At 35.2% G+C, this 23,514-nt stretch overlaps 1 protein-coding gene across 1 annotated transcript in view; it reads left to right on the top strand.

Moving 5' to 3' along the window:
* The window catches only part of GPC5 (glypican 5), a 1,362,776-nt gene that overhangs the window by 52,029 nt on the left and 1,287,233 nt on the right, over window positions 1-23,514 (top strand). The gene's annotated exons all lie outside the window — the stretch shown is intronic.

Here is a 23,514-nt window from a genome sequence, read left to right as displayed (position 1 = left end):
CAGTGTGATATATCAAAGCGTAGATGAGTCTGATAAATAGTAAAATAGGAAATATTAATTGGATGTTTAAGGGTCAGCTATGACCAGAACTCAACCTTAATTCAAACAATATGTTCAGAAATAAAATTAATGGGTATAAAATTACAACACACATTTGAAAATAAATGCTCTTTCTCTTATTTTAGTCATTGCCTCTGTAAAATTCCTTATTGCTGCAATAAAATGGCTTAATTTATTTTTCCTTTTATAAAGTATTAGCTATTCTGTATATGATTAGAATGAAAATGTTTAGATTGCACTGCTTTTCAAACAAATTTATTGCTTTTGTTCAATGCAAAATATAACTTCTGCTAGTATTCCTTTTTAATAAGTATGTTAATGTCAATCTATTTAAATAATTTGTGTTTTGTTTACATGCATAACTAAATCACAAAGCTGATTAATTTTTAAAACTATACTTATTAAATAAGATAAATATAATAAATCAGGACAGAATTTGAGTTATGATGTAGTTCATGATGAATTGATGATTTTTTTAATAGAAACTGTGAAATGTCAGGTTTTAAGATGTTTTAATCTAGTAATATTTTTAGATGTCTTAGAAAACAACCTTATTTCTGTTAGAGAATTTATTCATGTGAAATTTTTGGAGGAAACTATATCGATATACCTTATAAGCAAAGATTTGTGGCTTGAACTGGCTGAACTAGAAGATATTAACCACCCACAGAAAGTGATGTAATGATTTTTTCTTATGAAAATGATAGTGTTTACAATAGAGAAAATACATTTAAGAGATAAAGGGGTCAGTGAATAGATCAACCTTACCAGAACAGGGAGTTGTGGCAGGGAGTTGTGAACCATATGCTTGAAAAGGTAAGTTGAACTCAAGTGGAAGAAGGCTTACAACATCAACTTGAGTTTGAGAGAGTCATTAAAGATTTTTGAACGGGGAAGCTTTATTATGATTTCTCATCTTTTAATGTCAAAACTAAATCCCTTCAAGTAAGAAGGTGTGGCCGAAGAGCATGACAAATCAAGCCTGCTTTTTTGGGAAGCAGTGCTAACCGTAGAGGGGAAAGAAAGTGCCAGCAGTTACTGACACATAGGGACTCAATGAATGGTAGCTGAACATTTTCCTCTGTCTTCAAATACACTCTAACAAACTTTTCACATATTGTCGGATAAATTGATCAAGATAGAGCACATTAAATTCAAAAGATTGGGAAAAATATAAGACCTGGAATGTTTAGACTTTTAACATGGGTTTAGGCTGCTGAAAACTTTTGGTGATATTGCTAAAAGTTTGGTGACAACTTATCGATCGGTAGCATAAGGACGTAATATTGTCTCTACTGAAGTGTCAGGTAACATTATGTATAATTTTTGTTATTTTCTGTTTAGCACATTGTACCTGATGTATTAATAAGATGAGTTTTGCTTTTTATTTAAATATCAATTATAAAAGTGAAAAACGTAGGGCCTTTATTAAATATAATTTGTTATAATAAATAATCTTGTTCTCCATTTGTGGCATGTCAGTTTTATTTAAGAATCATGAGAAGGCAAGACATATTTAGAAGAAATTTGCCTAAAGGCTAACTTTACTGAAACCAATTCTCTGACAGGAAGAATACCTGCTTTTAATTTAATGAATAGAATAAGTAGCTTTAGGCTTATTGCCATAAAAACAGCTAAATATATGTGCTAAAAGCAGTTTGAGAGATCACATTTGCTGTATTATAACTGAACAGGCCATTTTATCAATAAGTAAAATGCCCTCTGTCCAGTTTCTGTGTAATGAAAATATCTGAAGGCAAATCAGCCTTTTTTTTCCTAAGAAAGAAGCCAGTATATTTTATTGGGAAGCTTACTCTGCTTGAGAGCAATTTAATGGGGGAAATCAATTCACTTCTTAAATCATGTAAGTTAATGTGCTATATTTTGATCTTTCGATTTTTTAATATTTCACTTATGTTTCCTACTTCAACAATATTACCCTGTTCTTTTAGCCATGCTGTGAGTTATAAAAGACTTTGGACTTGGATGTAGTATGGTCCCTTCTCTCATGGATGTTATGGGGTCCCATGGGAGCATGTTTTTGAAGGAAGCCTTTGGATATGACCGATGGGGATGATGACTTGGGTTCGTGGATGTAGTGGGCCCCACACGACTATGAGATGAAGGCTGGGAGGTTGACATTGCTCAGAAGAGAGGAGACAGTGCTGGCAACTGGTACCAGAAGACAGTAGGTTATTCCACGTACAATCCACATTCAGCTCTGGAATTTAGTGCTGGAAGGTAATATCAATGGGACTGTAATGAGCCCCCTTACTGGGATAACAGTTCTACTTTTTTCACTTAAGGAATTGAATGGTGTTTGTTATAGGTTTCCTGAAAATAAAATAGGCAAACAAAAATATGTTTTTGGAAGAGCCCATGATTAGGAACTGGGGCTTCATTGTGTCCTCAGGGTCATCATTCATGTAGCATACAGCGTTTTATAAGATGAAAGGAACAAAGGGGTATCCCCATGTCTGTTGCTGTTCGTAAATTAGTGGTGCTGTTTGCAAAGAGAGTGCTGGCTCCATCACAGTGCCGACAATAACTCTTCTTCACTTTCAGGGGCTTAATAATGTTGATGAATAAAGCAGGGCAGCCTGAAATAATGTGGAAAAGTTTGTTTCCCTTTAACTGTTTTGTGAGTGTAGGGTTGCCTGCTTTAAAATCATTTTGCAAATATTTTTTATAAATGTTTTATTTATTTATACACTAAAGTTTGGTGTGACTCATGAAGAAATAAAGGAAGCTGACAGAGAATATATCAACTACTGTAAAAAAAAAAAAAAAAGTAACTCATCCAGCTTTCAAATCTGTTAGTTTTAAAATCTCTGTTCAAATAAGAGACTAGGGCTTGGTTTTTTTTTCTAATTTAAAACTATACAAAATTTTCAGCATAATTTTCAAAAATAAACTGAAGGAATATTTGGGAGAACATGGAAGCTTGTGTTTTGTTTAAACATTAGAAAGATAAGGTTAAGAAGTTTTATTTTTCCTTAGAGATAGAGCTTTTTCCATTTCTCTCATCTTCAAAAAGCTCACATATTTCTAAAATATATGGTATATACTAAGTCTTTATTCTGGAAGTTTCCAGTTTTATTTATGGCATTTAAGAAGTGTGCATTATAGCAAAAGACTGAATATAAACGATATCTAGAACAAGAAAGAGTTAACATTTTTGTTGACGATTTCATTCTCTGGGCTAATTAAATTTTCATTTCTTGATTAAAAGTACTTGAAAGATTGGTAAGCTTGTTCTCTTGGATTGAAATGTTAGATTTAGGACTTTAATAAAAATCACATTCCTATTTTTAATGAAATATAGGAATGTGTTCAAAATTAAATATCTTTGTTTAAAAAGCAGGTAAATTAAGAATGAGAATGTGAATGTAATTAATATATTTTCCTCTTTTGCACTGACAGAGATTAGCTACTGTGATGTGTATAGCTAGTGTATAGCTACTGTAAAACCAGCGTAAAATGTAGGTACGTATCGACGTACATATAGTTGAAGGCACAAGAATATAGTGAATATTTGAATATCTCAGTGTATGAGAAGATGAGTAGATTTATATAAATGTTACAATAGTAAGCCTGTAGTACGTTCATCTTATTTTGTTCACTTCTGCTATGCTTTACAGAGGTGAATAATATTTAAAATTATTCCTTGGAAGAGCATTATGTGCAAGGATAAAGGAACAGTGCTGTTTCTAACACTGAGAATTACCTGATCAAAGGCCCAAGGGTAAGAGAACAGGTAGCCTTAGGCTGGCAGTGTTGAGGAGGTGTGTTGACTTTTCTCTTTCTCCAGGACCTAGAGCAGATACTCAGTAAATGTAATTAAATGAACTGCATGAATACATGGATAAATTAATGAGTGATACTTAGCAAGAAGGTGGTTCTGAAATAAAATGAAAGATTCCCTCCCTCTCCCCCCCTTCATTCTTCCCTTCCTTTCATGCATTTAATATCTCTGTTGAGCACCTACTAGGTGCCAGCACTGCCAGGTGCTTAGTTTGTGCGTTGCCCAAATTTTCAATCTATTTTACTTTTATTGGCTCCTTCAGACTTCTGATATGCCAACATATCTGTTTACTGATTTTAGAAACTTGGAAAGAGGGAATTCCCTGGCGGTCCAGTGGTTAGGACTCTGAGCTTTCACTGCCAAGGGCCTAGGTTCAAGATCCTGCAAGCTGCATTTGCTGCAGCCCCCAAAACCAAACCAACCACCCCACCCCCAAACAAAACCAAACCAAACAAAACCAAAAAACTAGGAAGGAGCACCTTTTTTCTGTCGATGGCTTATTCTGAATGTGATTGCATTTTCCCTTTGGTTTGAAGCAGTGCATGGTTTAGTGTGTTATCTCACATAGCAGCTATCAATGTGATTGGTCTTTATCCAACTGCTCTCTATCTCTGAAATGTTAAAAATTGTTTCTTTTGAATCTGTGTCTGCAAGCTGCTATTAATTATGAAAATGACTGATTTTCATATATTCTAAATAAAAGTTGTAAGAGCTTAAATTACTTTTCAGCTGGAAATAAAGCTTGCTTTGCATGAAACATTATTGATTGTGGAAAAAAATTGAAGTGTAGAACTAAGATCAGGTTTACTTTGCCAGGTGTCTTTTTTAAATTTTAAGAAGTTTTAGTTGTTTTAACTCTGACTGATGATAGATTGTGATAATATCACCTGTTGCGATGATGATAATCTTACCTAGAAAGCATAGTAACCTGCTCAAAGTAGGCTAAACAATTCTTTCTTGAGTTTATATTAAATACATTTTCAGTTAAATCTTTTCAATGTGAGAACTGTGTGTTTATTGCCTAGAAGATGAGTTGACATTTCATCAGGGTCTTTATCATTTTGTTATCTTCATATTAGTTTAATCTTACTTTTGTATAAGGGATCATAAGGGATGATTCTTAAAAGGTAACTTTGTATTGAATAAAGGCCAGAACATGTGGGAGGTTACAACTAGCTATGTTTTTGAGATTTATCTGTCCCAAGATGAATTGATTTATAAAATTTCTTTTTATAGATATGTGGCTAATATGTATTATTCACCCTCCCTGTCATGGACATTTTAATAATTCCCAACAACTCATATTTGCATTCTTGTTTATGTCTCCAAGGGCATATGTTTCTCTAGGGTTTTTATGTAGAAGTGAAATTGTGGCTTATAGACCGTGACCTTGTTAACTTGATCAGATATTACAGAATAATTTTTCTGAGGAGCTGAACCAATTTAAACTCCCACAAGTAGGTGGTGTGCTTTGTCCCTATTCCACATCCTTCCCAATAATTCTGAAATTATTGTCAGAAATTTTTTTTAAATTCTGAATTTAAAAAAATTTAAATTTGAAAAAGAATTGTAAAATAAAATTCAATGAACTTAAAGCTGTGAAATGGTATTTTCAAAATGTGCAGTTCCCTATTGATTGGGGTGTCTGAATGTCTTTCAGAAATACTCCTTTGTTTTTCAAAGAACCTCCATACTTTTTTCCGTAGTGGCTGTACCAATTTACATTTCCATCAACAGTGCAGGAGGGTTCCCTTTTCTCCACACCCTCTCCAGCAGTTATTGTTTCTAGATTTTTTGATGATGGCCATTCTGACTGGTGTGAGGTAATACCTCATTGTGGCTTTGACTTGCATTTCTGTAATGATTAGTGATGTTGAGCATCTTTTCATGTGTTTGTTAGCCATCTGCATGTCTTCTTTGGAGAAATGTCTATTTAGCTCTTCAGCCCATTTTTGGATTGGGTTATTTGCTTTTTAGGTATTAAGCTGCATGAGCTGCATGTCTATTTTGGGGATTAATCCTTTGTCACTTGCTTCGTTGGCAAATATTTTCTCCTATTCTGAGGGTTGTCTTGTTGTCTTGTTTACGGTTTCTTTTGCTGTGCAAAAGCTTTTAAGTTTCATTATGTCCCATTTGTTTATTTTTGCTTTTATTTCCATGATTCTAGGAGGTGGGTCGAAAAGGATCTTGCTTTGATTTATGTCGTAGAGTGTTCTTAAAAAACTAAAAATAGAACTACCATATGACCCAGCAATTCCACTACTGTGCGTATATCCTGAGAAAACCATAATGTACCACAGTGTTCACTGCGTCACTATTTACAATAACCAGAACATGGAAGCAACGTAAATGCCCATCAACAGATGAATGGTTAAAGAAGATGTGGCACATATATACAGTGGAATATTACTCAGCCATAAGAAGGAATGAAATTGAGTTATTTATAGTGAGGTGGATGGACCTAGAGTCTGTCACACAGAGCAAAGTAAGCCAGACAAAGAAAAACAAATACCGTATACTAACTCATATATATGGAATCTAAAAAAATGGTACTGATGAACCCAGTGACAGGAGAAGAATATAGATGCAGGTGTAGAGAACAGACTTGAGGACATGGGGGTGGGGTGGGGAGGAGCGAAGGGGAAGCTGGGATGAAGTGAGAGAGTAGCACTGAAATATATACACTACCAAATGTAAAATAGATAGCTAGTGGGAAGCTGCTGCATAACACAGGGAGATCAGCTTGATGATGGGTGGTGACTTAAGAGGGCTGGGGTAGGGAGGGTGGGAGGGAATTGCAGGAGGGGGGGATATGGGGATATATGTATAAATACAGCTGATTCACTTGGTTGTACAGTAAAAACTGGCACAACAGTGTAAAGCAGTTATATTCCAATAAGGAGCTTAAAAAAATACATGATTTAAAAAAATGGAAAAAAAAACCTCCTTTGTTTTGTGTGTTCTTTATTTTCCTTTGTGAATAGGTCTTGTGAACCTGTATGCACACTTAGAGTATACATACCATATTGTGAGTGTTTTGTGTGTATTGAATTTTTTTGTGTGTGTATTGAATTTTTTTTTCTAGGTACATATATCAGCTTGGATTGCCACATCTTAAAGTTTAGCTAAAAATAATTCAAATTTCCTTCCATATTCTATGGAAATCCAAGCTCTCCAGAAGTTTTCTGTACATTTCCATAATTTGTAGTCTCATGGTTACTCCTGCCTCTGCTTCCCTGCTTTTTTTCATTCGCTTTCATGTCTCATTTCTAGCATATTAATTCAGTATGAAAATTTTTTTTCTTAATTACCACTTGCATAGACACGCACATATACATACACACATTAACCTAATTTGTATGTATAAAATAAATTTTATGAGATGGTGGTGATAAAGGTAGATAAAATCTAAAAATCATAAAGAATTACAAATTGAACATGGAGTCCTGTGTTTGCAAGGGTTTTCCAGCCCTCCCTCCACCATCAGTCCACAAAGCTACCATCCTCACATCATTCTCTTGGTCCTCGTATCTCCCACTTCCTTGTATGATACTCTGCTCTTCTCAGATGGGGAGATAATGAGTCTTCTGGTTCCTTACATTTATTATATGAGCATGGAAGTAGTAGCCATCGTGTGGCTCTGATGGTGCATTTAAAAGAAGTACTTTTGTTTCAGTTTAAAAGATCTTTTTATCTTTTTATGTTAAAAATTTCCCCAGCTTTATTGAGATATAATTGACGTTGTGTAAATTTAAGATGTACAACACGTTGATTTGATACTCCTATGTATTGCAGCATGGTTACTACTGTAGTGTTAGCTAACACCTCCATCAAGTCACATAATTACCAGTTCTTTTTTGTAGCAAGAACATTTAAGATCTACTCTTTTAGCAACTTTCAGGTGTATACTACAATATTGTTAACTCTCATCACAATGATGTTCATTGTATCCCCAGAACTTACTGATTTTATAACTGGAAGTTTGTATTCTTGTACCAGGATTATTTCGCCTGCCCTGCAGGCCCTGCTAAGTGCCATTCTACTCTCTAAACTTAGTATTTGTCAATCATCTTACTGTCTATTAGACATTTTAGCAACAATGAATTTCTTAAATCCCACATTCATACAAAGTACAGTGACATTTTTATAAAGTATAGACAAGGTATATAATCTTTTTTTCCCCTAGTATTTAAATTGAGTCCCGTTTTATATTTTCAAATGTTAATGTTGGCAACATTAGTAATCTGTGGAAAGAAACAATTATTAACTACTTTTGAAACAGAGCTCATTTATCTTAGAAATGTTTAGTTCTAAAAGTAATAATAGGCTATTAAAGTTAATCAGGCATTTTTAGAATATGTTTTCTTTAAGTGATTTTTCCCATCTTGTTTATAACTATAGATAAAAAAAGAAAATAAGCTGAATTAATATCACAGTTTTTTAAATATTGTGTGGCAGTAAATTTCAAAGACAACTTGTGCTATCACTAATGTGTGGTTGATACTCACTTTGTAATGTAATATTCATGAATTCTTTTAAAAACCTTTCACTCCATGAACAAACTAAAATGTACATGCTATAAAAAGTGAAATTCATGCTTCTCCTGCCCCCAGATTAGCTTTGTGCACTTAACATCTGAATATGGATTTTTTTGATGATGTCAGCTAGTATATTTTGTCAGTGTGTGTCTTGGAGTAATATTTCCAACAGTAAAAAGTTTTAATATTGAAAGTAGGTTATTTCCCCATTTATAAGAGTTAGGTAGAAAGATAAAGATTGAGGGATCATTTGAATATATCTAAATTTATTTAATGTGAAGAAAAAATTACAGTAAGAATAATAATTTTATTATATGTTTTTACTGATTATAAATTTCATTAACAAATTTTGTTGAAATATATCTTGATGCGCTTCCCAGCTCTTTTGATAGGTCATTTTCTTAATGGCTGTTTTTGAGTCAACATGTTTAGTTTTATGAAGGGTGACTTATCTCTATGAAATATCCAATGTATTTTAAGGCCCTACAAAATTTTATCTAAGCTGCGTAATGCTATGATTTAATGATCAATTTATTTAAATTATTTTTGCAAGAAAGGTAACATATTGGCATTATTAAAATATTAAAGAAATTATTTTAAAACTCAGTACTGTTTTCACATTTTACATACTATCGCTAAGTAGTAGTAGTTTTATGTACTACCTCATGAGATATTAATTTGTATCTCACCATGCTTGTTGTGTGGCATATGCTACATGAAAACATTTTGTTCCTCCTCTGCTTTGTTGGCTGAGCCCCAAGTTTGGGGTGATCACCTTCCATGGCAGTGTGCTTAGGGACGGTGAACCCTGCTGGAGCTCTAGGGGTTGGCGTGAAATGGAATAGGAAGTGTGTGTATGGTGGTGAAGTTGTGAATAGCTGTGGTGGGAAGTGGGAAAGAAAATGAACCAAAATTCAGTTAGAAAGCTAATATTGGAGACCACTAATTAATAGGAAAACCAGTGCACATGACGGTATGGCTGTCTTTGGCCCTTTTCAGTTCTTACCTGGGGAAAGGGTTCCAGCAGAGAGGTGCTGATACATGGTTGAGCATGGGTGACAGGAGATTCGTTCATCCTCCCACAGATATTCCTGGGGCAGCCTCTCAGTGCTGGCGTAGTTCTCAGGGCTTGGGATGCTTCAGGGAATGAACAAGAGATCCCTATCCTCACAGTGTGCATTTCAGCAAATAGAAAATAAATATTGACATAGTACAGATATAAATTACAACATTGAAACGCCTTGAGATAATGTAGCATGGTGCAGTGGGAGGGGCATTGGGAGAGTTGCAATTTTAAATCGGATAGTCAAAGAAAAGTTGGCATTTGAGCAAAGATTTGGAATAAGTGTGGGGGTTGGCTCTGCGGATGTCTGGGAGGAAAACATTCTAGGCGAAGGGAATAACCCTAAGGCAGGAGAGCGTGTGCATTGAGTGGCAGAGGAATAGCAGCAGGGAGGCTGGTTTTGGGGGGTGTGGGGGAGACTAGAAAGGCTACCCCAGAGGCAACGGGAGTGCTCGTGTGGGGCCTCTTAGGCTTCTCTTCTGAAACAGGAGTTTTTAACCATAGGTGTGGCTTGATTTAAAACAAAACAAAATAAAACAAAAAAAACCTCTATCCAATTGTTGAGGGGCATGTAGAGGGGCTAGGATGGACTTAGAAGCCCATTTAGGAGATGATTATAATATTCCAGAAGAGAGGTCTTGGTGGCTTAGACGTGAGTGGTGGCGTAGCAGGTGGTAAGAAGTGGCCAGATTCTGGATATATTATGAGCATCAGTGAGTTCAGGGTGTAGCAGGAGAAAAATGAGGCCAAGAAGGGGCTGATTGTGGTAAAATATACCAAGGATGTGTTTGTGAGGTGAGTGCCTGCGTATAGTGGAGGCGAGTTAAAGATACTAAGACTGTAGGATGGGTTTCCACACAGACTGGACTTTGGAATCTCTGTTGGTAGAGTTGGAGTCCGAGACAAATTGTCACCTGTTTCTAAAGTTCTCAATAAAAGAGGGGTGTTGGTGAGTGTAACAGGGGGATTGGTTGATTATCCAGTGGAGGATAAGTTTTTTTTTTAAACCATTTTATTGAGGTATTATTGATAAACAAAAAGCTGTACGTATTTAATGTATGAAACTCGATGCATTTGGAGGTAAGTATACATCTGTGAAACCATCACCACAATCTATGCCATAAACATGTTGGAGGAGGCTGATCATTGACATGGGTTAGAAGAGTAATGATCTAGAAGAGCCAGGTGACAGATGTCACTGTGGCCCAGCTCTGTAAAATGGTAGAGATGTTGTTTCTATAATGTGTATCTAAATATGAAAATGAAACTAATTTTAATAGAATAACTGATGATTCCACACAATGAAACCTATTATCAATATTTAGCATGATTTAAAGTGAAGGCATTATAAAGAAATTAATAACACACATAAATAGGATTGACTTGAATGAAATTTGTAAGCAGACTTTGAGAATTGACTGGAGAAAGCATGTAATGAGACAAAGTATTATAGAATAAAGTTGCATAATAGTAATTATGGGCAAAATCATGAGTTTGTATATGAAAAATTTATCTTAAACTCACTTTAATTATAAAAGATATAACATAGTTATATAAAATTTGAAAATAAAAATCTTTGTTAATAACTCAATTAACAAGTAAGGTTCTGTAATGGACTTAAGTCTCTTAAGACTCAAATTTGAAGTCTTGATGGTAAGTCTCATAACACCAAGAAAACATTTGACATTTTTATATAAATAAAAATGAACTAAGTTCTGTTTACCAAACATTATCCTTATTGTATCATCTCGTTGAATTAGAAATACTTACAGTTCATATTATTGGCATTATTATCTAATTTAACAATTTTCAATAATATAATAATTCACTGTAGATTATAAAATACAGTTTATTAAAACTATGGGAATGTCCGTAATAGTTAAGCTTTTTTACCCCTATAGCATTGGGAGAAGATCAGATTAAGATTAAAATATTAAACAAATGTCCATAATATTGAATTGGTAAAGTGATAAGATATAATGGAAAATAAGATACCTCTCTTTCTTCAGACAAATAGAGGACTTAAATTTTATAGCCATTCCTTAGTGTAGCTGTTCATGATGGGAAATTATCCATGCATATCTTCATGCTTTTAGCATAAAATATATCTAGCAATAAATGGAATATATATGCTGTAGCTTTTATGCAGAAGGCAAAGGGCTTGAAATGGCATCTCAAGATCCAGAAAGTCATAACAGTAAATAAAGGGTAATTGTTGGATAGCTATGCTGTGCTTCTTTTATGCCAGAGTAATTCTGCCTGGGGGCTAACTTTTGTATAAACAAAGATAATTGAACTTTTGCACCTTAAAGAATATTATCATCTTGTACTATTTCTTTGACTCCTTCTACTCAGGGTATTTTCTTGACTTGAATGTTAACTTATGAAACATATTTATTTTTTCCCCATAAGTAGGAATAAATTGAAGCTACTTTCTAATAGAATAAACATCGGTCTTTGTTGTGGGAAAATGTTTGTTATTGTTATTACATAGGCAATATGCTTAAGAGTTTAAGAACAGGGTTCTAGAGTTAGAGAATCTGAGTTTGAATCCTGTCTCAAGTCCTGCATCTAGGCTTTCATTTCCTTGCTTGTAGAATGGGGATAATAATAGTACCTTCTTCTAGGTTGCAATTAATAAGGATTGGTTATGGTAATCCCTGTAAAGTAACTAGTATCATGCCTGGCATGTAATAAGCACTAAGTAGGTGTTAGCTATCTTTTCCTTTTATTTACGGTATATATTTTTTTCCCCAATATTTGATTGGCTGCAAAACACCTCAGGGTAAATATTATCTAATGGAATTTCTGTAAGTGGGGAATTGCATAAAGTCAATTAGCACATTATCAGAAGTGCCTCAGTGGCCAGGCAAGAGAAGGACCTTGGTGACCCAGACTCCTGTATCCCTTCTTGGATCTGCTCCTCATAGACTTTCCAAGAGCTATGTTGCAAATGCGTGAGATTATGGCTAAACATGCTCTCTGTATTGGTAAAGACAAACCATTGAGAGAAGTTATTTGGTGAATAATAATAACTGGTATATTTTAAAGCAAGTCTTTTTTTTACTGCCCAGCTGGTAATCAAATTTTGAATTTCATTAAATAGTATTAAATTGTAATATTTTGACTCTCACTGTAGTAGAAACTAACATGAGCATGAAAATCTAAGGTTCGATGCAAAGCGACAGAGACCATGGAAAACTATTCAGTGTCTTAATGAAAGCCTTAATCTTCTTAATATCCTTCTCCAAATGAGAATAACTTCACATGTGAAAGGCTTTACATTTTTGATATCACTGGATTCATTTGGATCACTTTCAGGGATATTTGCAGTATACTTTGGAATTTCTTTAGATTATGCATTTGTATGAGTTTTTAGATACAGCCCTTAACATTAAATTGGTCCTTTCACATGGAGTAAATAAATAAATGCATAGTCTTCAGAGCAATGCGAAAGGTTTTGGGCTTGGTAGAATATGGCAAAAAATTTCATCTATGATTCACTGAACTACTTTGGAGAGTACTCTTCATTAAGATAATTTTTATGTTGATCCAAATGTTGCTAATTATTGTCCCATAAAATTATGTAACTTTTTGATAGTTGTACTTTCTACCTGCTGGAAATGTGAAATATTATCGTTGCTTGTCTGGGAGGCATTTTAGAGGGTGAGGAAAGACAATGTAGAGAGAGATGGACACTCAATCTCTAGAAACTGTGATTTAAGAAAAGGGTCAGAGGGGTGGACAAGGGTGTCCAGCAGTTTAAGAAGGAACAATAAGTGCTCTGTTGATGTTATGATTTTTAAAATCTGGGTTTAACATGCCTACTTTCTAGCTGTAGTCTCAGGGCAATACTTTAGGATGATCTAGGCCAACTGCTTAATTTGTTTTTATTACAAACCTTCAGAGTAGGTTTAAATTAAATTATCTATGTATTTGGCAACTGTTACTCAATATATTTAGTGTATTTATTATTTTAATGGGATCGTATATTTTGAATGCAAATAGAGAATATATTTAACAATTGCTAGCCTACACTGGTGCGGCTATTCTGGAAAGCAATTTGACAGCATTTAGCAAGAATATGTGTTCTCTCTCTCTCTTTTTCTTCTTTCTGAGCCTTCTACTGGTTATATTGGAAATTTTTTAGGAGAATATTTAGGGACACATAAATGCATACTAATTGCAGTGTTTGTTGTAATAGCTGGGAATTGAGACAATCTGGGTGTCTGAATTGAGGAAAAGGTAAGAAAAATGCACAGAAATGCATTATGGAATAATATGAATCATGAAGAATAATCAACTGGATGCATACCTAGTGACAGGAGTAGACTTTAAAAACATAAGGTAAATGAAAAGAATAAAATACCTAGGGATAAACCTACCTAAGGAGGCAAAAGACCTGTATGCAGAAAACTATAAGACACTGATGAAAGAAATCAAGGATGATACAAATGGATGGAGAGCTATACCATGTTCTTGGATTGGGAGAATCAACACTGTGAAAATGACTATACTACCCCAAACAATCTACAGATTCAGTGCATCCCTATCAAATTACCAATGGCATTTTTCACAGAACTAGAACAAAAAATTATACCATTTATATGGAAACACAAAAGGCCCTGAATAGTCAAAGCAATCTTGAGAAGGAAAAACGGACCTAGAGGAATCAGGCTCCCTGACTTCAGACTACACTACAAAACTGCAGTAATCAAGAAAATATGATACAGGCATAAAAACAGGAATATAGATCAATGGAACAGGACAGAAAGCCCAGAGATAAACCCACACACATATGGTCACCTTATCTTTGACAAAGGAGGCAAGAATATACAATGGAGAAAAGACAGCCTCTTCAATAAGTGGTGCTGGGAAAATTGGACAGTTATATGTAAAAGAATGAAATTAGAATACTTATTAACACCATACACAAAAACAAACTCAAAATGGATTAAAGACCTAAATGTGAGGCCAGACACTGTAAAACTCTTAGAGGAAAACACAGGCAGAACACCCTGTAACATAAATGACCACAAGATCCTTTTTGACCCACCTCCTAGAGTAATGGAAATAAAAACAGAAATAAACAAATGGGACCTAATGAAACTTAAAAGTTTTTGTACAGCAAAGGAAACCATAAACAAGACAAAAAGACAACCCTCAGAATGGGAGAAAATATTTGCCAATGAAGCAACTGACAAAGGATTAATCTCCAAAATATACAAGCAGCTCATGCAGCTCAATATCAAAAAAACAACCCCATCCAAAAATGGGTGGAAGACCTAAACAGACATTTCTCCAAAGAAGACATACAGATGGCCAACAAACACATGAAAAGATGCTCAACATCACTAATCATTAGAGAAATGCAAATCAAAACCACAATGAGGTATCAGCTCACACCGGTCAGAATGGTGTGAGGTGATACCTCAAAAAATCTAGGAACAATAAATGCTGGAGTGCTGTGGAGAAAAGGGAACCCTCCTGCACTGTTGGTGGGAATGTAAATTGATACAGCCTCTATGGAGAACAGTTTGGAGGTTCCTTAAAAAACTAAAAATAGAACTACCATATGATCCAGCAATCCCACTACTGGGCATATACCCTGAGAAAACCATAATTCAGAAAGATACGTATACCACAGTGTTCATTGCAGCACTATTTACAATAGCCAGGACATGGAAACAACCTAAATGTGCATCAATGGAAGAGTAGATAAAGAAGATGTGGTACATATATACAATGGAATATTACTCAGCCATAAAAAGGAGTGAAATTGTGTTATTTGTAGTGAGGTGGATGGACCTAGAGTCTGTCATACAGAGTGAAGTAAGTCAGAAAGAGAAAAACAAATACCATATGCTAATGCATATATATGGAATCTAGAAAAATGGTAGTGATGAACATAGTGGCAGAGCAGGAATAAAGATGCAGCTGTAGAGAATGGACTAGAGAACACGGAGAGGGGGAGGCTGGGATGTAGTGACAGAGTAGCATTGACATATATACACTACCAAATGTAAAATAGGTGGCTAGTGGGATGCTGCTGCATATGCAGGGAGATAAGCTCGGTCCTTTATGAGGACCTAGAGTGTTGGCATAGGGAGGGTGGGAGGGAGGCTCAAGAGGGAAGATATGTGGGGATATATATATGTATATATATATAGGTGATTCACTTTGTTGTACAACAGAAACTAACACAACACTGTAAAGCTATTATACTCCAATAAAGATGTATTAAAAAAATAGAGTGAAGAAGCACAGAAAGAGAATGAGGTATATAACCAATACCATATATGTGTCTTAAAAATACATGTACCAAACAATTCTATATATTTTACTGGAACACATACAAATCGCAGAGTTCATATGAAGCACATTAGAGTGATTGCTTAAGGGAATATGATTGCATAATTAATGTACCATGCAACCTCATAAATTGTAGGAGATGTGGAGGATGTGAAGAATAGCTAGGAAAAAGGAAAGTGAAATTCTTAGGTATAAACCTTCCAAAACATGTACAGGATCTATATGCTGAAAATACTGATTAAAAAAAAATCAAAGAACCTGAAAAAATGGAGAGACATACCATGTTCATGAAGTGGGAGACTCAGCATCGTAAAGATCACCATTTTACTTAAATTACTCTATAGATTTAACATAATGTTGATCAAAATCCTAGTAGACTTTGTGTGACATATCCAAGTTTTTTTTCTAAAATTTATATGGAAGGGACCTGAAATAGCTTAAACAACTTGGAAAAAAGAAGAATTAAGTGGGAGGAATTACTTGACTGGATAATGAGACTTACTATGTAGCTACATTAATTGAGGTGTGGTATTGGCAGAGAGACACATAGAATAGATTAAAGAGCCCCAGGATAGACCCACACAGTTATGCTGAATTGATTTCTGATAGGTGCAAAGCCATTCAATGGAGGAAGGAATTCCTATTCAACACACTCTGCTGAGCAATTGGGTATCCATAGGCAAATATTATTGTAATATTTTTGTATTAAAATGTCTAAATGTTTCAACCCAAAGATTTTTGTAGGTTCTGTGTTTTCTACCTTCATTTAGAGAACCTTTCTTTAATTTTTCCCTAAGGCAAAACTTATTAAATAAGTCATCTCTGTGAATCTATTGAATATTTCATCAAATCTAAGTGCTGTTAATCATAGACCCTCTCAATTTCAGTGCATTTTAGTAGACAGTATAAATTTCTTCATATAAATATGGTAGCTTCATCAACAGCTTCTTCCTAGAATTTGAGTTAAGCTAAATAAAATTTAAATCATAAACATTGTTTGAGATCTCACTATTTACTCAGTTCTCTTGAAGTTTTTTCAGTAAGGACAAATTTTAGTGTCTCTTTGAAATGCTCTCAAGAATTGAACTACATTAAAAGTTTTTAAAATTGTTTTTTAGTGTACATTTATTAAGTATTTTGATTTAAGATTTCAGCTAATTTCTTTTGGTTATAGGGTGACCAGTTAGTTTATCTAATAGTCTGAATAAGAGAAAAAGGGAGTGAGTTTTGTTAATGATGATAGAGAATAGGGGAGAAAGAAATTCTAAGTATATTTAGAAGAAAAATTTAGCAGGACTGAATAACTGAATGACTATGCAGTGGGATTAGGAAGACAAGGAACCTAGGATCAATACTGAGTCTTGTAAGAGAATGCTCTCAGGGACTGATTATGATGTCCTAATTTTCCTTATTTCCATCTTAATTTTTAGTAAATTTTTTTTTTTGTTTTTTTGTGTTTTTTTTTTATTTCTGTTCAACTCCAAGTCTGTGGGTAAGCTGCTATAAAGAACTTATCCATTCCTTCGTCAATATTTTACTTAGTATATGTCAAATGCTGGGCACTTGAGTATATTTAGGCAGTCCTCGATTTGCACAATTTTGTGTAACTGAAACTCATGCCCATCTGAACCTGGTCCTTGTCTGACAAGGCTCCATTGATCTTTGTTACCAGAGAACTGTGCAAAACAAGGACCGCCTGTCTTTCATCTAGAGACAGGACTGAAAATTATGACTGCTTTCAACAAGCTTAAAATCCATTGCAGGAAATAGACAAGTGATTACCTTTCAGTGTGCTTTAAGGATTTAAGATACTTTTCAGGATTTAAGATAAGATCTAGCACAGAAGACATCTGATTTGGATTGCTGGGGAAGAAGATTGGGAAAGAAATTCTGAAAATGGTGTTATGAGGGGAAGAACAAATGTCAGGTGATTCTTCTGCCTAGTGAAGGGGAGGGTCTGGAGGGTTAAAGAGCCCTCGAGTACTCCCCTAAGGCCACAGCCAAGTGTGGGAGCTGGGAGTGCTGGGAAGTAAGCTTGAAGAGTATTTAATTTCCCGCAAATCTGTGTTTGTATCCTTCTCATTCCTGATTTTGCTTCTCTCTTTCTTACTCTCCTTTATTAACTTTCCTTCCTCTTTATGCTCTCATTTCTCTCTCACTTTCTCTTTTCTCTAGCTTCTTTTCTTTGTCTCATGACTCTCTCCTAATAAGGGTTTTGTCTATGTTGATGCTGTTTTTCTAGAACATTCTTTTAGATTCAGTTATCCTTTACCCTTTTGTTTTTAATAAGGTCTGCTTTAATCTTTTAAAACGCTCTCTTGGTACTTAAAAAAAATTTCTTTCATATGTTTCTGATTTGTTAAGATGATTATTAATTTCTTTGAACTTTTATAATTTTCTTCTTTGATAATGAAAGTATTTTAGGGAATGCATTTTCCTTTGATTACAGCTTTGCTGTAGTGCATAGATTTTACTACGAAGTGTTCTTTTCATGTTGTTGTAGACAGTGTGAAATTTTATTTTGATTTTCTTCTTTGAGGTAATCTAGAGAGTTTTTGGTTAGATTTGACTAGGTTTACCTAGTAGTTTTAATTATCCGCCCCCCCCCAATACTAGTGGCTTACATCCACAAAGAGGTTCATGTCCTTTATGTGTAGGTGATGATTCTTCCTGCCCTGGCTGAAGGAGCAGCCCTGTCTGAGATGATGTTGCCATAGTGACCAAGGGAAAGATGGTCTTGACTCCACATGTCTCTGCTTGGAAGGGGCACGTGCTACTTCCACTCACATTTTATCTGTCAAAGCTAGTCCTCAGGCCAGGCCTGATATCAAGGAATTGTGCTCACTGATTCTCCAACAGCAAGGGCAGGACGTACTTTGTATGAAAATTTAATCTACCCTAAAGAATGTTGACAAGGGTTGAATTGTGTTCCCTCCGTAAAGATATGTTGGAACCCTAAGTTCAGCACTTGACTTTATTTGGAAATACAGTCTTTATAGAGGTTATCAAATTAAAATGAGGTCGATAATGTGGACCCTAATGCTATATGACTAAAGTCCTGTAAAAAATTTGGACAAAGAGACAGGCATGTGCATGGGAGGACACCATCTACAAGCCAAGGAATGCCTGAGCCTCCCAGAGGCTAGAGGACATGCACGAAACAGATTGTCCCTCACAGCCTGTAGAAGGATCCAACCCTGCGGACATCTTGATCTCACACTTCTAAGTCTTCAGACTGTGAGACAATCAGTTTTCATTGTTTAAGTCATCCAGTTTATGGTGCTTTATTATTACAGCCCTAGGAAATTAACACAAATATGTTCCAAAATTTCCAAAGTATGGGTGATCAGATTCTTATTATTTATTTCTAGCTTTACGACATTTTTATTAGAAAATTTATCCAATAAAATCTCTGGTATTCAGTATTTAAGCTTTTTATTTTCATGGTTAGAATTATGATCAGTTTTACAAATTTGTTTCAAATAGCAAATTCTGTCCTTGAACATTCTCACTCAAATTTCAAAGGTTATCATATCTTTTTATTTTCTATTCAGAAATTTAACTGTTACCCTCTTCTAATTTACTACATTCAGAATTTTATAAACCTTATTTATATAAAAATTCAGATTCATCTTTCCAGAAAAATAAATAAATATTCTAGGTTTGAAGTCTACCCTTACGATAATCTTTCCAATTGTTTTATTATTATGTTGCCGTGACCAGGATGATTAACAGTGGACTAGGTTGATTATGTCATTGTCAATGTTTTCTCTTAGTGCCTTATCCATGAACATGCTTTCTTTTTTTTTCTTTTGTTCCTTATTTTTTTTCCTCTTTTTTATTTCCTCTTTTTTTTTTTTAAACTGAAGCAGAACAATGATTTCCTTTAGACAGCTGTCCGCAAGGCCTGTCTACAAGATCCCTCCATCTCTGTCAAACAGCTCCTTAGAAGTTACAAAAACGTGCTCCTTTACTACTGAAATCTTCCTTTCCTTACCAATGGGGCTGGCTTCCTAGGTGGCACAGTGGTTAAGAAACCGCCTGCTAATGCAGAGGTCATGGGTTCGATCCCAGCCCCAGGAAGATCCCACATGCCTTGGAGCAACTAAGCCCGTGTGCCAAAAAAAAATAAAGTTCCTTACCAATGGGGCTGAGACTGACAGCAGTATTGCAGCTCTGCTGGGAAAGGAAATGGGGAAAAAAATTGGACAGGAGATGGGAGACAGAAAGTAATAGTTTACATCCTGCTTTGTTTTCAGGAAAAATTTAGATGCCATTAGAAGGCATATTGATTTAAGTACATAATTTGTGATCCACTGGAATCATCTGCATTCTTGTGAATCATGTAAGTATTGTTTTATGACCTGATCTTGTATCAGGTAAGAGAGTGGTTCTGACTTCTGTGTTTTGCCCTTTTTATCTCAAACACTGTGACCTTGATGCTGTTTTTAACTTACATGTTTATATGTGTAGAAGTGTCTAAAATAATTAATATAACCAGTTTTGTATCTTCAGGATTAGCTGTTTGCAAACAGCAAACAAGCTTTTGTAAGAAACTGGAGCAAGTCTTTCCAGTTGGGCTATATTAGAATTCCATCTACATTTTAATTTGGTTCCTGCTGTGTGGATATATTAGACTGAATCTGTTACCTGGCTCAGTGGTCCTCTCAGACAATTTCCCTTTCTCATTCTGATTTTTATTGTAAGTGATCGTTGACATACTGTAGAAGTCTGCAAATCCAAGTTTGATCACTCCCATGAGGTGTTGGTAACTATGACCTTAGGTTAAAAAACCAAAACAAAACAAGAACTGAAGAAGTGTTGTGATATTTAATAGATTGCCTTTCGATGAAAGGTGCTAGTTGTGGAGTGTTTTGTGAGACTGTGTGCTTGGACATTTCTTCTTTACTGATCCTTCATTTGAGTGTTTTGCAGAAGAAAACTCACCCCCTTGGGGCAGGACCTGGTTTTACATTAAACATTCGTGCTTTACCTGTAATTTTGCTTTGAGTTGCCTATATCCTGGTGATCACAAACCACCTGCTGTTTTTTTCTTTTGAAGATACTGTCCCTCTGAGTATTTATTATAATTTCAGCTTTAAATATAGTCTTTTCATGCCTTTAATATATTTAATCCTTACTGTGAAACAGATTAATGGACCTTTGGTGGAAAGCTTAGGAACATTAATTTAGTTCACTCTAGTTTATTTAACTGTGTTGCAGTCTTAGTGGGGTATACTTTTTCAGGGCATGTCTGGAAGTTAAGAGAGATGATGTCAGATGGTAATAGCATAGCACTTCATTTTCTCATGCTGCGCTACAGTTTGATGAACAGCACTTTTAGGGAGAAAGAAATACTAGTAATTCATTCCATTTACAAGTCTATCCTCAGAGCTGTCCCATCATCACCTTGTGTCTGGCACCTTGTTGTGGCCCCTCATCCTGACTGTAAGATCATTTTTTCCTCACTCTTTTTTATCTTTCCTCTTCCTATTTTTGTTTCTTTGAATGTTTCATTCTTGACATAGTCCTGTCTCTTGGCTGCCTGCTGTATATATTTCTACCTGGATATCCTGTTAACACATTAAATGTTATGTTTGAATGTAAATTTCTCATCCTTTTCTCACAAACAACTTTTCTTCCCATCTTTCCTGTTTCTGTGCATGGTATCACCATTTTTATCCTGAGTCTTAGACTGAGAACTTCAGTGCCATCAGTGACTCAAATTTCTTCTTTATCTTCTCCACATCAATTAAAAGTGAGCTTTTCTTCTCAGATTTACTTTTTTCTTCCTATTCCTCTTGACGCTTTTTTTTTTTTACTGCAACAGCCTTTTGACTGGACTAACTACTTTAGCGTTTTCCTCTGCTGATCCCCAGTAACTTGACCGTTTAAGATTTCAATATAATATTCATGTGTCATTCTCCAATTTAAAATTCTTCAGTGCTTTGCATTTTCTTGCCACTTAAAATGTTATCTAATATTCATAGCTTTAAATGTCCACTAGAATCTCTGTTACATCTATTCAAAATTAGTTCTTAGTCATTTCACAGCATCTTTTCTTCACCAGTAGGTCCTGTCTTCAGAATTCTCTATTCATTGAGTATTGTTACTTTTTTCTTTAGATTTATTTTATTATTTATTTATTTACTTTTATTTTTTGGCTGCATTGGGTCTTCATTGCCACACATGGGGTTTCTCTAGTTGTGGCGAGCAGGGGCTGCTCTTCATTGCAGTGCGCAGGCTTCTCATTGTGGTGGCTTCTCTCGTTGTGGAGTATGGGCTGTAGGCATGCAGGCTTCAGTAGTTTCGGCACAAGGGCTCAGTAGCTGTGGCTCGTGGGCTCTAGAGCACAGGCTCAGTAGTTGTGGTGCATGGGCTTAGTTGCTCTGTGGCATGTGGGATCTTCCTGGCCCAGGGATCGAACCTGTGTCCCCTGCATTGGCAGGTGAATTCTTAACCACTGTACCACCAGGAAAGCCTGAATATTGTTACTTTCTTAAGAACAGAATTTATGTCTTATATTGGTAACCATGTTTCTATGGACTGAATGTTTGTGTCTCCCTCAGATTCATATGTTTAAGCCTAATCCCCAATGAGATAGTATTAGGAGGTGGGGCCTTTGGGAGATGATAAGGTCATGAGGATGGAGCCCTGATGAATGGGATTAGTGCCCTTATAAAAGAGGCCCCAGGGAGTTGCCTCACTCCTTCTGCCATATGAGGATGCAGCATGAAGATGGACACCTATGAACCAGGAAGTGAGTCCTCAACAAAGGTCAGATTTGCCAGCTCCTTGATTTTGGACTTTCCAGCCTCCAGAGCTATAAGAAATAAATTTCTGCTGTTTATCAGCCACCAAGTCTATGGCATTCTGTTATAGCTATCTAAATGGACTGAGACACATTTCTTTAACACAGTGTCTGATCTGTAGTAGATGTCCAATTAGTGTGATTTTTGTTTGTTTTTCAATGTCAGGCAGAGTCATCTTTAGATGGATGGGCTAGTGATTTTTCTTTTATTTTGCATTTTAGACCTTAAGACATGGTCTCTGAAGTTGCATCATCTGGGTTCAACTCTAACTCTTGTTTTGTGACCTTAGATAATTTGCCTGATGTCTATGTGCCTCAGTTTCCTCATCTGTAAAGTGGAGATAAAAACTATGTTAACCTAAAGGGTTGTTATGAGGACTTGATAAGGGAATACATGTACAGGGCTTTAAAAGTGTGACTGGTATATAGTAAGTGCTCAATTAGGTATCAGTAAGATTTTGCATATGTAACATATCTTTCTAGGCTGATGTCACTAAGAACATTTCTAGTGCCTTGGCAAATTAGGTAGAGAGAAAAATCTTAGTTGGGGAATCTCAATTTTTATTTTATTCCTAGTTATTGTCAATATATGTGTTATTTTTATAGTGAGGCTATTTATATATACATCAATATTTTTGTCTTATTGAATCAAACTGGTATTCAAAACTATTGATGAAAGTGCTGATGACAGTAGGAATAATGAATTTACTGAGTGCTTGTAAGATTAATAATACTATTTACTAATACTGTTGTGTCTGGTCCTACCACAACTATCACCACAATCATTTATTGAACACGTTATTTGTCATTGGAATTTTCTTAGTAAACCACAATTGATCCACTAAACACTAGGCAAAAATGTATTACAAGGTATGCATATATAAATTATTAACATAAGAGTATATACATGTCAAATATTAAAGAG

The sequence above is a fragment of the Hippopotamus amphibius genome, chromosome 14 (assembly GCF_030028045.1).
Source record: "Hippopotamus amphibius kiboko isolate mHipAmp2 chromosome 14, mHipAmp2.hap2, whole genome shotgun sequence".
Lineage (NCBI taxonomy): Eukaryota > Metazoa > Chordata > Mammalia > Artiodactyla > Hippopotamidae > Hippopotamus > Hippopotamus amphibius.
The sequence above is the reverse complement of the archived record's forward strand: the minus strand, read 5'-3'. Positions and strand labels throughout refer to the sequence as shown.